This window comes from Pseudopipra pipra, chromosome 12 (genome assembly GCF_036250125.1).
Source record: "Pseudopipra pipra isolate bDixPip1 chromosome 12, bDixPip1.hap1, whole genome shotgun sequence".
In the NCBI taxonomy this organism is placed as follows: Eukaryota; Metazoa; Chordata; class Aves; order Passeriformes; family Pipridae; genus Pseudopipra; species Pseudopipra pipra.
The window spans coordinates 15,531,150-15,546,663 of NC_087560.1; positions in this window are offsets into that span (position 1 = coordinate 15,531,150).

The following is a 15,514-nucleotide window of genomic DNA, read 5'->3' on the forward strand; positions in this document are numbered from 1 at the left end:
TTTACCTTATAGGCTATAAATGAAATGCTTCAGTTTAACGTTTCAAATGAGCATTTCATTTTAGCATTTTCTGTACATTCAGGTGGGGTTTCTTTTTCACAGATTAGAAAAAGAAAATCTGTTCTTTCTGATGAACTTTTTTTTTTTTTTTTACCTCTTCTGTTCAGCCAGGAATGTGGAAAATCAATTATTCACACAATTCTATTTGAGTGAAGGCTTAGGTCAGGTTAGTTCTTACTTTACCCTGCCATTCCAATTATTTTATAATATATGCAAATTCCCTTTGGCTCTTTGGATCTCTGATAGTCTAGTCTGTCAAACCTTGGCTGTCTAATTGCATTAAAAATGAGACTCATCAAGCAAATAAGATGCAATTGTGCCCTTAACAGTTCTAATTGTTAAGAAGGCTTAGCAATTGTTAAAGGGACCCATCCTTTGATAGTATTTTTGTCTTTTTTTTCCTGCAAATAATGACTTTACAGTGCAAGTGAACTAAGAGCAGAATGTAATATTACCTTTAAGCCCTAGTGCTTTCCCTATCAGAAATATGTGAGCTAGGCTCCCTAATAAGACCAACACCTGGGTACAGGCAATCCCTACTTTCAATGAAGCCATTTAAGAAAAGATCTGAGCCCGAGGATGGGGCTCTGAGTCACTTGTTTCCTTCAGTAGTGAAGCCATTTCCCCAGGGACTTCAGTTTCATAAGCCCAACTCTATCCTCTTGATTAAGGAATCCCATGACTAGGACTACAAGAAGTTTTTCATTTATTTCAGATACAATTAAAAGCAAAGAAATTTAATGTGTAATTTGCTGGCAACCTACACCTCCTCCCCATTACCCCCTAACCCTTATGCTTGTTTTCCAAATTTGGGTAATGATGAGACTCAAGGGAGATGTGAATTATAACTTGTCTGTGGCTTGGCTAATGAAGAAGGAACAGACTTTGTTTCCATCTGGACTGTGGTTTTATTTATTTTCTCCCTTTTACTTTAAATAAAGGAAGTTGCATTTCTTAAAAAAAAAAAAAATACTGCAAAAGTAAATTAACCTGAGTTTACTGGTAGTGACTCCCAGATAGGCCTTGTCTACTAGACTATTTTTTGCTTATACAAAGTGTATTGGCAACAGGAGAACACTTTGAGGTGTGCAAAGTTGTGAGGGTTTGTTTACAGGGTTCTACATATGGCCCCTGCCTGTGTTTTCTTGCTAAGTGAAGTGTCCAAACAATTCCTTCTGCAGGAGAAATAAAGGGCTGCAAGTGTAAGGCAGCCCTGGCTTTGGAGCTGAAAGAACCACAGGAGATTGTATGTGATCACTTCCCTTTTAATTTATCTTCTTCCAATGAACTGAGAGCAAGAGCTGAATGCTTTGCCCTTGCAGGTTTTCCAAAAAGATACAAGAGGCTGGAAAGACCCAACATCTGATAAATGGAAATGGAAACACAATTTGAGAGGCTATTAGAGACAAAATGAGGACAAGCCCAATCAGCAGCAGTTCAACAATTCACACTATTCCAAGATTAGTTTCTAACTGTGTAATACTATTCCTGGGCAAAATACCATTAGTTTGACATCATCCAGGTCTTCCTCAATCTACTGGTACTTAGGAGGGTCCTGCATCTGCAGTGATTTCCCTGCAGGCTCCAGGAAGGCTTGTGGTGGCTTTTGGAGCCCTGCAGTGAAGGACCACTTCCACACTACAAAACCTCAGCACCAGTTGTAATATTTTATCAATCTTTGGACAAAATCAGAAATCGATTTGCAGCTAAGTTGTAGGAGATACAAAAGAGCACTGGGATGGGTTTGTTGTGCTTTTCTTCTGCGTCAAAATGGCCATCAATCTCCACAATATGTTTTGATATGTCTTAGACCATCACCTTGGAGAATGTTCATATGGTTCTAGCGTTGACAGGGATGGTGTGAAAATGAAAGGTAGAAAAAAGGAGCTGAAATGTCTAAATGGAAGAAACAATTTAATGTTCTGTTGTACCTAGGCACTTGTGTTTCTTCCTTGTGTGACATTTATCCCTGAAGGATAGTAAACCCACCAAACACCCTACTGAGGTCCTATTTCAAGAAATCAAATGGGACCCCTCTGAGCAGAAGGCTAGAACACAAATTCCTTGTCGTTCTCATTACTTATCCCACTTAATGTTATTAGAATCTGTTGAAAAATGCTCTAGCTTTGCTTTTCTCTGGGCTTCACATTCACTCTTCCAGTTGTTTGCTTTCTTGGATGTAGAGGCCATTTAATTTCCAGCTCACAGTCTGCGGCGCACAGAACGTGCTGCTGCCTCTCGGTTATGCACACCCACGCCCCACACATCAGCGCGTCATCTGTGTGTGAGGGGGCACTTTTGTTCTTTCTCAGATTGATTTTTCTTTAATCTGACACAAGATGTGTAGACAGAGAGGACGCAGCTGTTCAAGCAGCAGAGAGCTGCACACATGCAGTGATGGAGAACAGTAACGCATCCTGTCTGCTGTCAGGCCTCGATGTATATTATGTCATGTTTGCTGCCTGCTTCTCTTAGGGGAATTAAAAAAAAAATCCAGGAAGAAGCCATTTTTAAGGTACTATCATGAGAAACAACTGTGTGCCTGTGTCTGGCCCTTCCTTGCTATCATGTCTATGAAGTCCCTCATATATTAGATCAGATGAGAAGTCTTTCCTATTTGTGGTTTTTTTCCCCCCATTTAATAAGGTGGCAAACAATTTGTCCTAATTCCATAACTGATTTGTTTAAATGCCTCATCCCAGCTCCTGAAGCTTGTTAAAATATATAATTCAATCTTATCAGATCCTGTTACACTGCTTCCTTGTTGACCATATGGTGACAAAGTTCTGAGAAAGGAAATAGATTTAGGAAAGAAACAATGAGAATTGTTCCTGCTTCTGAATGATATATGGGGTTTACTTAGTTCCTACTGTTTCCTGAAAGGGCACTCTGGAGAGTAAATTACTCTGTTAATGGTGTCTAAAGACATGCGCCTAAAATAGCTTCTGTCCTACTGTTAATAAATAATCTGCAAACATGTCACACTTCTCAGCTTTTCATTTTGTTAGGGAGAATGTCTGCTTTTCACAGTCCTGTCCCTGGGTGTGCATTTAATTGTATCTACCTTCCCTCATCCACCAATAAATAGAGCTTTTCTCCCAAGCTCTGATTCAAAGAAAAGACTTGGATTGGTCATCAGTCATGTTCATAAGCTTTTTTTTTTTTTTTTTCCCAAAAAAAAAACAACAAAAAAAAAGAGCATAACCACTTGGTCCTCAAACCACCCTGGACCTTTTTTCCTTCTTATTTTTTTTTGTTTTTAAATTTCAATTCATTTTTGTTAACAAGCCTGAGAAGCATATAAAAAATAAATTTCAAACCTCCTGGAATGAGGTCATAGGACCATCTCAGACTCTCAGCTTCTGCTCCTTAATGAAATGAACTAGTGTGTGGGAGCCACATGTCCCATCCCAAGCACATATTGGGTGAACTAAGATCAAACTGCTGTCACTTCTTGGCTTACAAACAATATAGAACTTGCTGACACTGAAAAAAATGAACAGACTTGAAAGCACAAGCGAGAAAAGGGATTATCTTGATCTATGGATGCTTCTCCTTGGAATGCTCGAACAGTACAGATGACAATACCTTGCAGCTAAAGGGATTTTCATTTTATTACTGACACTGGTCTAGATTGAGTGATGTTCCACTGCAATCCTACGTGTGTAGCTGCTCTACCCTGGAAAGATGTGGTTTGGCTTCAAAGAGCTGTCTCATTTCTCCTCCTCCTCTCGTCTCTGGTCATTCACCTTTTGTACTCCAGGTTTGTTCCTCTTCCACTGTCCCATCCCTCTGTGACACCTCTGAGCTGTCAGCAGACCTGGCAGGGAGATGGGACACAGGGATGGTTTCACTTCTTGGCAACCTTTGTTCCTGCCCCCCAGGCAAGTCCCATCCATCCTCTGTGAGTTGGGTGTCACATGGGGCAAACCACACGGGTCTGTGGGGCTCTGTCTGTATGGGGACGGTGAATCCCTGGCAGTGATGTACAGAAGAGGCTGTGTCTGCAGTTCTTCCCAAAATCTCAGAGCCGCATTATATAATAATTATATTTTAAAAAGAAGTGTGTTTTCTATAGCTGAAAAAGAACAGCACTTCTTAGCATCAATATTTCCTCCAGAAGGTGGTATGTTAAACTGAGATTCAAGATGAGTAACAACTATGGTAACATTTTTTGGGACATGACCCAGAATTTTGCTATTGTCTAAATAAGGTTTTACACTGTCCTCTGTATGAACAATTTTGTGAATCCTCTGGCATATTTTATGACCTGATAAACATGAGCTGGATGCAGAAGTGTCTTCCTTTTCCTCTTACACTTTCCACTGCTCCTTTTTTATAAGAAAAACAACACATTCTTTCTTCCTAAAAGATGGTTTAAATAGTGCTGCCATCTGATTTTGCCTGCATTTTGTCTTCTCTGTGTCATCACTCTGCTGGAAATTCATATCACAAGATTCTTCATCTTATTGTAGTTGTGTGGAAAAGCGTGTTCCAGAGACTGTGGCTGAGCAGAGGGGGAATAGATTGCTCTGTTGCTGGTATTAACTGGTAGCACCCTTGATCATTTCCATTTGATGCCTTAATTTTGCCTTTCAAAATGCCAGACATGATCTCACCAGGAATCTCTTATGATGTGTTCTGGGATGGGCAATCCCAGCATGTGGACATTCTAAATGTTATTCTCTGTAGTAGTGAATTAACTCAAGAAATTCACTGCTGGAGAGCATTAGCAAAGCTCAGCAGAGTTAAAAAAACTCTGAACATAGGAAGCTCACAGGACTGTCTAAAGGTAGTTTATGGCTGGTAGAACATATTTAACTGAAGAATGTTAACCAGAAGCTTTTCTCAGGTGATGATCCATTTTTATTTTTTTTTTTGTGCTTTCCTCTGAAGCAGTTTATCCTTTTCTCCAGAAATTATAAGTATCCAAGGCAAGACGTGTTACTGAATTCATCCAGTTTGGCACATCCCATATGCACTGATGAAGTAGGGATGGGAAGAGTGCAATCAAAGTGAAAATGGAAAACAGAAGTTCTACTTATTGTTGCTGTTTAAGCTCCTACCTGGCTCTTTGTCATTAATCCCTCCACGAGATAAAATCGGTAGGGCTCCAAATGCTCTAAAGATAATTTACTGGCCTCCTTAGAAGAATTACAGGAATAAAATCATCAGCCACCTCACTTCTCTGCTAAACTAATTACAGTAAATCAACAAGCAGAGGAAGAAATGGGATTTAAAAAACTATCAGTTTTGTGAGCTTTTTCTTTTCCTGCCTCATGCCATTTGCTTTTTCCATGGTGTTGTCCTTTATACAGATGAATAAAGGCTGAAGCTCCAATGCCAGTGAGGTTAGCGTATGTCTCTTCATTGGAAGCTTTTGTTTGGATAAAGACTAAACTGACTTTATTTTCTATACTGAGGTTTCTAGTGAAGAATTGACATAAAGGATTTCTTGGTCCCATTCTGCCTTCATCTAGCCATGGTACAGTGTAAATCATCTTGTTATTTCTCAACATATTTCTCATCTGACAGTATATAGGAGCTGATTGTCTTGAGCATTTTGAGGTTCTGGACGCTGATTACCCACTGGTTGCAGTTTGCTTCGAAGTTTCTTAATGGAGACAGAAAACCTGTTATCTGAAGAGACCTGAAAAGTGCTTTGCAAATAGCAAATTAACCTTCATGCCATTCCAGTCAGTTGTCAGCTGTTAACCTTGTAAGCTCTCTCCTGACTACTTTGTCTGTGTGTGTTCAGTGCCTGAGCCTTGATTTAACACAGGAGATGTTGCCACAGTGTTAGTTAAAATCCTTTCTTGACCCAGGAAAAAACTGAAAGTCTGGAGGTCAATTTAGTTTATGATGTAAAGGGAAAAAACAAAGTTTTGTGGCCCCCGGATGGATTCTGAATCGAGAAGGAAAAGGATAAGTCAACATTTGGCTCTTTCCTTTTTGCTCCCCTCTTTTCCTTTCCAAATTGTTGCATCACTTGGAGTTTTGATGTATTAAAGGAGGAGTTTTTTTAGGGCTTTGCAGCTCAGAGCTGTGATTGATTGCTGAAGTTGAGGCTTGCAAATCTCTCAGGATGCCCTGGCTCAAAACAAGCAGCTCTCTTGGTGAAATATTTAACCTGATCAATAACTGCTCTTTTTGTTTATAATTTAATTACACTCTGAGCAGTGGAAACAGGTAGTTGAGAGTTGATCTGAGATCTGCAGGTCTCTCCCTGTTCTGCCTTTGAGGAATGAAGTTGGATGTTAAGTACCATTAGACGTTGGTCACGTTTGCTTCCATCCTGTGCTCCACCAAAATAATCAGCTGCACCAGGATAAAATTGTGTTAACGCTTGGCCAACCAGTCTCCCAACATGTGCATTTCCCTAACATGGATTTATTAGCTGAAAGGATTGCAATAGCTCTCCTGCCTCAGTTTTATTGCCTCTTCCAACACTAAAATGCCTTGTGATGTTGAGCCACCACTGAGCTTCTCTGCACCTCAGTTTTCCAGTCCCAAAGGAGCAAAACAATATTAACCTGTCGTTCAGGGGTAATGTAAAGGTGAATGACTACCTGCAAAGTATTTCTAGATTCACAAGTGGGAAGTGCTTTCTTCCTGTCACAAGCTTAGCCACAGAATATCCCGGGTTTTTTATCTTGCTATCCCATATAATTTTATAAAAAGTAGTCTTTCTCTTTTTTTTTTTTTTTAATTTATTTTATTTTCCAGTAGTCCCCAGGCTGCAAGGAGATAATTTATTTTAGCACGGCACAAAAAGCTAAGTGGATATTAAAGTAGGGAAGGCAGAATGAGAGGTATCCCTGGCTCTGAGTCTCTCATATGCTTTTATTTTCCTTAATACTCAAGACCTTTTCCTCCTCTGAAGTTTATAAGAGAAATGGAAATGGTTTGGTGCTGAGAGTGGGTTCAGGAGAAAGAGTAAGTCAAAATGGAAAGTGGATGCTTCTGAAATAAGATTACTAGAAATCAGGGAAACTTGTACTGTTTAGCACACTCTGTGGGCAATTTAATGATGGCTGAGTAGCAAAGGTGAGAAGAAAAGCTGGTGGTGTTGGCGATACATGTTATCATACAAGTAGCTGGGGATGGCAGTGATGGAGTGTTCACCAAGGCCAGCCCAGCTCTAACAAGCTCCTATTTTCCTCCAAATATTTAAATACAAACTGTAATACTAATAGCTGTTTGTACTCCCTTCCTGTTGCTTATTATCTTACAGGTAAAATACACAAGGTCACTGAGCTGGGCCATTTGCCAAGGAAGTTTAATTGCAAAATCTTTATTAAAGAAGAGGAAACATTGAGAGCAATGTGTCTCTCAGAATGGATTACATTTTCTTCTAATTATCCAGAAATATGAAAGCTGTGTGCAAGGGAATTACTGCAAGAATTAGCATGAGATTATGTATTCACCCATTTTAACGAGAACCAAATTTACAAAGCGACCGTGGTCTGCTTATGGATTGCTGCCACCAGGGATTGAACTGCATCACACTTGTTTGTGGGGCTGGATCTGCCAAGGTCTTTAGTAGCTTGTCCTCTGTGCTAAGCTCAGCCTGAAAGGGTGAAGAGCATCCTCCCTCAGTGGTGTGAGCAGCTACCTGAGAGGGGCTGCTTCTTCTGGTCTTCAAATATTCATACCCTGGTGGTACAAGCTCATGCCTTTTTGAACCAGTGGGAGTCTTTGCTGCTCACAAAATGCATATTTTAAAGAAATCTATTTCTATTCTGTTCCGTTGTACCACCTAGATGATGTCACAAAGGGCTGGTAAGGAACTGGGTATCCATTTTATGGATGGAAAAACTGCAAGTGAGGGAACTGAGATTGCAAACTGAGTGAAATCAGATCCTTCACTTTAATTACAAAACATCTGATTGAAAACAAGCACACACAAATTTCACTTTCTACCTGTCTTCTAGGGGTTCCAATTAGTTTTTTAACCATTATCCCCTTGTTCAATTTTGATTGTTTGTGTTTTTTATTAGCAAAAATAGTGGGGAATTCAGGACCAGGCAAGTTTAAACATTATCTTATACCACTGTAAGTATCATTTTGTCTCTCACTAGTTCCTGTTCCTTGCTTGTGGGTACAGATATGCTTTGATTTTGCCATTCTTGTAAGGACTTTGTGTCAGCATGAGCCCATTGGAGGGTACATTCTTCTCCCAGTCTTGCTGGAGTTTGTTCTCTCCTCATTGGGATGCTGATCTTGAAACACAGCAGCAGTTATATGGAAAATAGTTCTCTCTGCACAGACATTCATGAATGAAATCTTGCATATGTAATAGCAAATTTTAACTTCTAGACAGGGTATTTCATTCCCCAGGGTTTCATAACCCTGTTGCACAGGTGCAAGAATTGGTTCATTTCTCAGGGAAATTTAGTCGCCTCAGGGAAGCATTATGTGTTACCTGCTAAATCCATCTATCTAGTTTCTTATTCTGAGCTGACTCTGGGCTTTGCAATTGCACAAGCATTTCCTTCCCATAGCTTTACATTATCTGTTGAAAATGAATTATGTCTTCAACCATCTAATTCACTTACACTATTTCCAAAGTTGCCTTATTGAATATTATGATCTTCTGTGTGTTCGTGTTTTAATTTGCATTTGATTAAGCTCCCCAGACCTTGTAGACTGACCTTGATCATCCTTGGAAGCAGAAAAAAAATGCAACCATGAAAGGACAGAGATACAAAACCACATACAAATATGTGTATTAAAATTTAAGCCTTTTTTTTTTTTTATTTGTTTGTAGGAAAAAGGTCTCCATGTTTTGACGTAAACATACTTATGTAGCTTGTTTTATAATGTGCTCCCTTTAGAGGTTGTGATTCTGCCAGAACCTTTGCCTCTCTGTAACATTTAATTGCAGAGGCTTGAGTTCTTCAGCCCATCTTATCTGACTCTGCTGTGAACACTTTCTCAGCTCTTCTCTATGCTTCAGTATTTTTGTGTCTGTGGCTCAGAATGTCCCTTCAGTTCTAGCCCTAGTGAAGTCAATCACAACTTTTCCTTTCCAAAAACGAAAATTTGGCCACGATTTTACTGGTGATGGCAAAAATAATACTGCTTCAGCTCTTACTAGGTGATGTTAATGTTCCCAGAGTTACAACAAGGTATGGGAAGAATTGTCCAGGTCATTTGGACTGCAATCACCCTTTCCTCCCCTTTTTCCTAAATACATGTGCTCTGTCCGTGGTATTGCAATGTTTGTGGCGAGTAAATGTAACTGTCCATGGACTAAAACAAATAAACAAATGTATTCCTTGAGGACTGTAGGATTGCCAACTAAGATCTTCCTGAACATTTTACAGACCAAGTAACATCACTTGTTCATGAAGTACACCTGTGTGGCATTGATCCAGGGATTTCTCACTCCATGAGTTGCCGGTGATCAGACTATGATTTAAGAACCCATGGTTTTTATGGATTACTGCCTACCAAAAATTGCCAGGCAGAAGTTTTTGAGTGAATTTCAAAGCTTGTTCTGCTTGCTAAGGGTTTGCTGTTATTGCTTATTTACACAGTAGGTCTGAGTTCCCTTATCCATTCAACAGGGAGTTAACCACTGTTTATACCTTATTTTTTCATTCTTTCTGCATAAGTTTTCTAAACTGCAGAAGAGCTTTATTCTTCTTGATAAAATTACTTCAGTTTTAAAATGAGGCCCAACTAGCCCACGAATCTTGCTTTTTACTGTTTGTTTAAATACAGTCTGGCTCATAGAAGCACTTGCAGAACACACACAGTTACAAGTGCTGAATAAAAACTTAAGTCAGAAGGTGTGCTAGGGTTCCTGGATACCTTTGCTTCTAGATTCAAAGATCTGCAAAGATTATGGTGGATTTGGGCCTGTGAAGGCATAAAAAAAAAAGCGTCTCAACACTTTTTGTTCCCCTCCCAGAGGATGGATATCTGTGTATATAATTCTTGGAAAAACCCCAACTCCACACGAAAGTCCAAGTGGTTCTTTCATATTCTTTTTCTAACAGTTAAAAAAAATATCTGAACTGAGCTATCCATCCCAGAGGATGGAGAAACAACAGCTTTCTGTGATGAGCTTCTTTGACTTGATGACTGAGTACAGTTTTTATGGTACTGGAATGGCAGGAGCACACCAATTCTTCATTTTCTCATGGTCAGTCACTTAGGCCTTATCAGAAACTTATTCCGGTAGGATGAAACACATCCTAATTTTTCCGTCTCTTGCAGACAAATGACTGAAACAGGTCATAGACGGATTATGGAAGAGATGAGTTGTTTGGCTCTGTTTTGACACCTTGCTGTGCTTTTTACGAAAACATATTTCTAATACAATGCAAAGAGGCATTTACATCAACTGAGAATTTGACTCAAAGACCTTGTGGCTTTTTGTGGAGACATTGCCTTCATATAAATAGCTGTTTGTTCATGCTCTTTCTCCTATTCATTATGGTCAAAGTCTGAGCTCATGTCTGTTTCTTAACGCAGAAAGAGTCTATAAATTCAGGGATACTTGAGTCATTCTTGAGTTTCATTAAGTCAAATGTTACATTTTGATAAGCCCAGCCAGTATGAATGTTAGCTTTTTTAAGATCTTATCTCAGGAAAAGAAAAAAAAGGTTCTTTAGCTATTTTAAGCTCTGCAATTAATCGCAAAAATAAATCCTCACTATTAAAGAAATACAATATATCCCATTACCAAAAAGCAGCAAATAGGATTTAACTTGTGTTGGAGAAGACATGCTGTCGTTTTTGTTTTTCATTACCAGAATAATTGTAGCAGATTTATTTAACCAATCATTCATCAGCTAGTTTACAAAAGCTCCTGAGGCTGCTGCAGTTGTTGGACAGTTGACAGAATTATTTAGCTGATAAATACAAAAGATAATTTGATTCAAGTAGGATTTCTGTGGGACTGAGAAAAACACAGCAGTTGTTTTTTTCCTTTTGGATTCAAAGGGGATGCAGAATTAGATCTTGGAATACGAGTTAGTTTCACAGTTGGCCTCTGGAAATATTCTACTATTTTGAAAATAATTTTAGTCATTAGTCCTCCTTGTAATTAAATAAATATAGCTACATTTTGCACTAATTATGCCCTCAGTCCAATAAAGCACTTAACAGGTGTATGACTTTAGAACATGAATAATCCTGCTGGCTCATATGCTTATGGCTTGATCTGTGCAGAACAGCTTTAACAATAAACACAAATAAACGCTTTAGTCTCACTATAAGCAGTAAGTTTTAGGTGTATGCTTGAAATTAAGCATGTGTTCAATTGCTTTGCCTGGATGGGGATGAAAAATAGCCTGTTAAATTAACTGCATGCTGGAAAGCTTTACTGGATCCAGGGCTGTTGGAGTAAGACTTGGAGGGCCACGTATTTGTAACTTGCTCTGTGGTACAAATGACCTGAGATAAATGCTGTAATTTATTATTGGGGATAATTGTTGTTGCACTTGTGATGCTCAGTAACATTTTTGCATGTGGATCATATGACTTAGAAGAAGGCAAGAAGCTTGATCAGAAATCTGGAAAAATGGGAAAGAAAAGCTGAGATGTTAGAGCCCTTGGAGGTGTCCAAGAACAAGACAGACAGTGTCCCCATAGGTGACAGCTCTTGGGTAGGGGTTGAACAGAGTGATGCCTGAAAGACTTTGGCCTTTGGTTCCTGAACCTGAGAAAATGTTCGCTGATAAATATCTGACCAGTTCCCATGCCAGCGGTTTTATCATTAAACAAATAGCACAAGTATTTCTGATCTGTTTTTTCCTTTTATACGAAGGAAACCTTTTTGGAAATAAATGAAATGTGACATGAGCTGTGTGTAAGCTTATTTTCTTAACCAAGCAAATGTTTAATATTTATTTGTCTTGTTGGAATCTTACCTCCCAATTGTAGAGTGTTTTGCACAGATTAAAATGAAAATTTATACTGATATGATTTCCTGACAAGAGCAAAGTAACTCAAGGGCCACAATAGTACTGCAAAGTAGTACTATTTTTTCTTTCATCTCAAAAGCCACACTTCCCAAAGGGATTGGAATGTGCTGAATAGAAGAAAACAGTACAAAGTACCTCCCTTTCAAAAGGTGCTCTTTTATATGTTGCTGTGAAGAGGATCTGACAGATATAATCTAGTCTAGCTAAGTGTCTAATAAAAAATTCTTTACTTGAAAATCTCAAACTCTTACTGGGACTTTAAATTCCCAAGTCCCTGGTGTGGTATACAAGCTTACATATCTTTATTTTAGTGAGGAGAGAACAAGTGTCATTTTTAGGTGTAGAAATCAGCCATGGAGATCTACCAAGACTATGACAGAGGTGGAGCCAGAAGATCTGTTGTCATTTGCCCTCTGAATCTTTTCCCTGCTGCTGCATAAAGGAGACCTGAGAAAACTATTGCAGAATTTCCATGACTACTCTGTTCAGAGCAGAGATGTAACTACCTAGAATATCTTCTTTTGGTCTCTACATGTTTTCCTCTGCAGGATGTGCTTTTTGTCCAACTCCAAACCAAATTTATTCCTTGGAACTTGATGGAACAGCTCGTGATCTGCAATCTAAGACACCAAAATTTTCCAGGGTGTGTTACACCAGTACATCATTATTATGATCATTATTATGCTCCCTGTCTCCTTCTCTCCCTTATTAATTTATTTATTTTATTGCTGGTGTTAAATGGTTTTGTCAAAAGCATCTCTTTACAGACCATTAGTGCCAGAGCAGATGATTGTTTTCCACCAGCCCTCATGAATAATTCAAGCTGCTGCCTCACAGCCTCATGCTCAGCACTGAGGGCTTTCCTGAGGAATCAGGGTTATTAAAGGTAACAGTCATGATGTGTCTCATCTTTGAGCAGGACATACTCATTATTCCTCAGAAACAGCCCTGTCTTGAAGCAAATCACACAGTGCTGAAGCTTCTTCCACCTCCTGCTTTTCCTTCCCCCCTGCTGCTACTTTTGATGATGCCACTGCTTTTGAGCTTCTGTTATAAAGTCGAGGGATGTGATAAATACTCTGGGAGACGTGAAAGGAAGAGTAAATGGTGAGAGGGAGTGCTCAACACGAAGCTGGTTTTCTTTTTCCTTGTTCCTCTTTCTAAACTCATTTATTTCACCAGTTCTCACGGCCATTGCGTGCTGGCTCTCTGCAAGTGCTTGAATGAACATGTTTATTGGCAGAAATATTCTGGGATTCAGGGAATGATAAGACTAGAATATTAAAGCAATAAAAACTGTATACATATTCATATACCAGGAACTTGATTATTAATTCTGATAATCAGTTCTCAGCTGTGTTTACAATGGTGGCGAAATCTTATAAGTAAATTGTGAGGTTAGTTCTGAAGCTGGCAATTGGTCTTACTCGTGCCAATCATAGGAGATAACTGAGAAAATACTTGGAAACCAGCCTATTTTCTTGGATTCACCAGTATTCAAAACAACCATGAAAAATATAGGCTCTTATAAAAGGTAATAATATCATGGTTTTTTGTTTTCTTTGCCTTGAAAGGTGATTTGGTATTAGATAGTCTGAGGTTTTATGAATATATTTGTATAAAAATATAGTAACAGCTCCTAGATTTATGCACAGCTGAGCTGCAGGTGGCTGATAGTCCAGCCAACTGTTTGCAATTTTAGCAAGTGAGTGGAGTTTAGTCCCCCTCGAGTCTAAGGGATGCTGTTGCTCCAGGCTCTTTAGATGATAAACATTGCATCTGTATTATAATGTGCATGGCATAATTACCTATTGCTTGATATGGTTCTATAGGTTACTAGAATGGACTGAAAAGATGGATTTTTTTTGTATACTTTTATGATGCTTGTGCATTTTTTTTTATGTGGATGTGGATTGTGTAAAAAAAAAAATCCCACTATGCCTACCTTTGCTGGAAAAGCTTTTCAAACACTGGGAAATATCAAAGGCAGTATTGCATCAGGAGCCAACTAAAGGAAGAAATCTTCAATAGCTGACAATAAATTTTCCAGTTAAATTCATGTTTTTCTCAACTTCCCAACCAACCTGGAATGAATGCAATGCCTCTGGGGACTGGTACAATGCTTGCCACTGATCACATCTCCTTCATCAACCCTTTTCTGGGGATGTGGAAGGACTGGTGTACTTTCACACCCTTTTGAGAAAGCTAAATGTCTCCTTTCCATCAACCTATTCAGTTTATTGAAGAGGAGGTTAAGAGGTGATTTGATCCACTAATAGATAGTAGACAGCTCCATTAATCTAGAGGTGGCAAGTAAAGCATGTAAGGAGATCCAGTGGTTGGAAGGTAAAGCTGGCTGAAGTCAAACACTGCAATTTTTAACACCAAAGGTGTTAAAACCACTCACCCAGATCTGCTGTGGATTTTTCCTTCTCCACAGTAGCTGAGACTGTGATAGAGAAATGACTGGGTACAGTTTTCTGACTTCTGTTGTGCAAGAGAACAAGGGCTGGAGAGGGACTTCTTACAAGGGCATGTAGTGATAGGACAAGGGGGAAAAGCCTTAAGCTGAAGGAGGGTAGGTTTAGGTTAATTATTAGGAAGAAATTCTTTACTGTGAGGGTGGTGTGGCAATGGAACAGATTGCCCAGAAAAGTTGTGGACTCCTTATCCATGGAGGTGTTCAAGACCTGGCTGGCTGGGACTCTGAGAAACTTGGTCTAGTGGAAGGTTCCATGCCCATGGCAGGGGTGATTGAATGAGGTGAGCTTTATGGTTCCTTTCAACCCAAGCCATTCTATGATTCTATGAACACACCTGCAACTCTTCCTCCTGGCCTAAAAATCTATGAAGGTTGAGAGAAATCCCCACATCTACCTGTCCCTCACGTTTTCAGTTCTTAAACATAAGGGAACAGCTATGGTATTATGATGTTCTATGTCAAAGAGCAACAAACAGAATATACTGCTATAACTTAAAACAAACTAAAAAGATAAGCATGGTCCTAAAATACCTGTGTTTGTTTGTCCTAATGCTTCCAACCTCTGTAAGAAAGTAGAGAGCAATTTTGTTATGGTCTTTCTATGTAATTTTCAGGCTGTGATGATGTTTCATCTGTCTGAGGAGGGAGCATTGGGGAACCATGTTAATGAGAGCAGAACTCTTTGCATAGAATGCTTTAGTCAATATTTTTTTCTTTGTTCACCAGGACCAACACTGCCTGTGGTTTATTTTCCTGATGGTTCTGCTGCAGCAGAAAGTGTAGGCTGACAACTGCTTAAAAAAACTTCTTTATTTTTCCTCCTTCCAAGATAAACTGAAGCCTAAGCAGGGGGAGGCCACAGAAACAACAATTCTACCACTGTTCTGAAATAGTTCAACTCCTGCTTCTTTCTGAGCATATCGATGAGTAGATGCCCAAATCTGTACACCTAATTGTTGGGGCTTTAGAAAGTGGGCTTTTAGAACTAATTTTAAGTAGCTAGAACTTGGAAAACAGGTTTTATTGATATGGA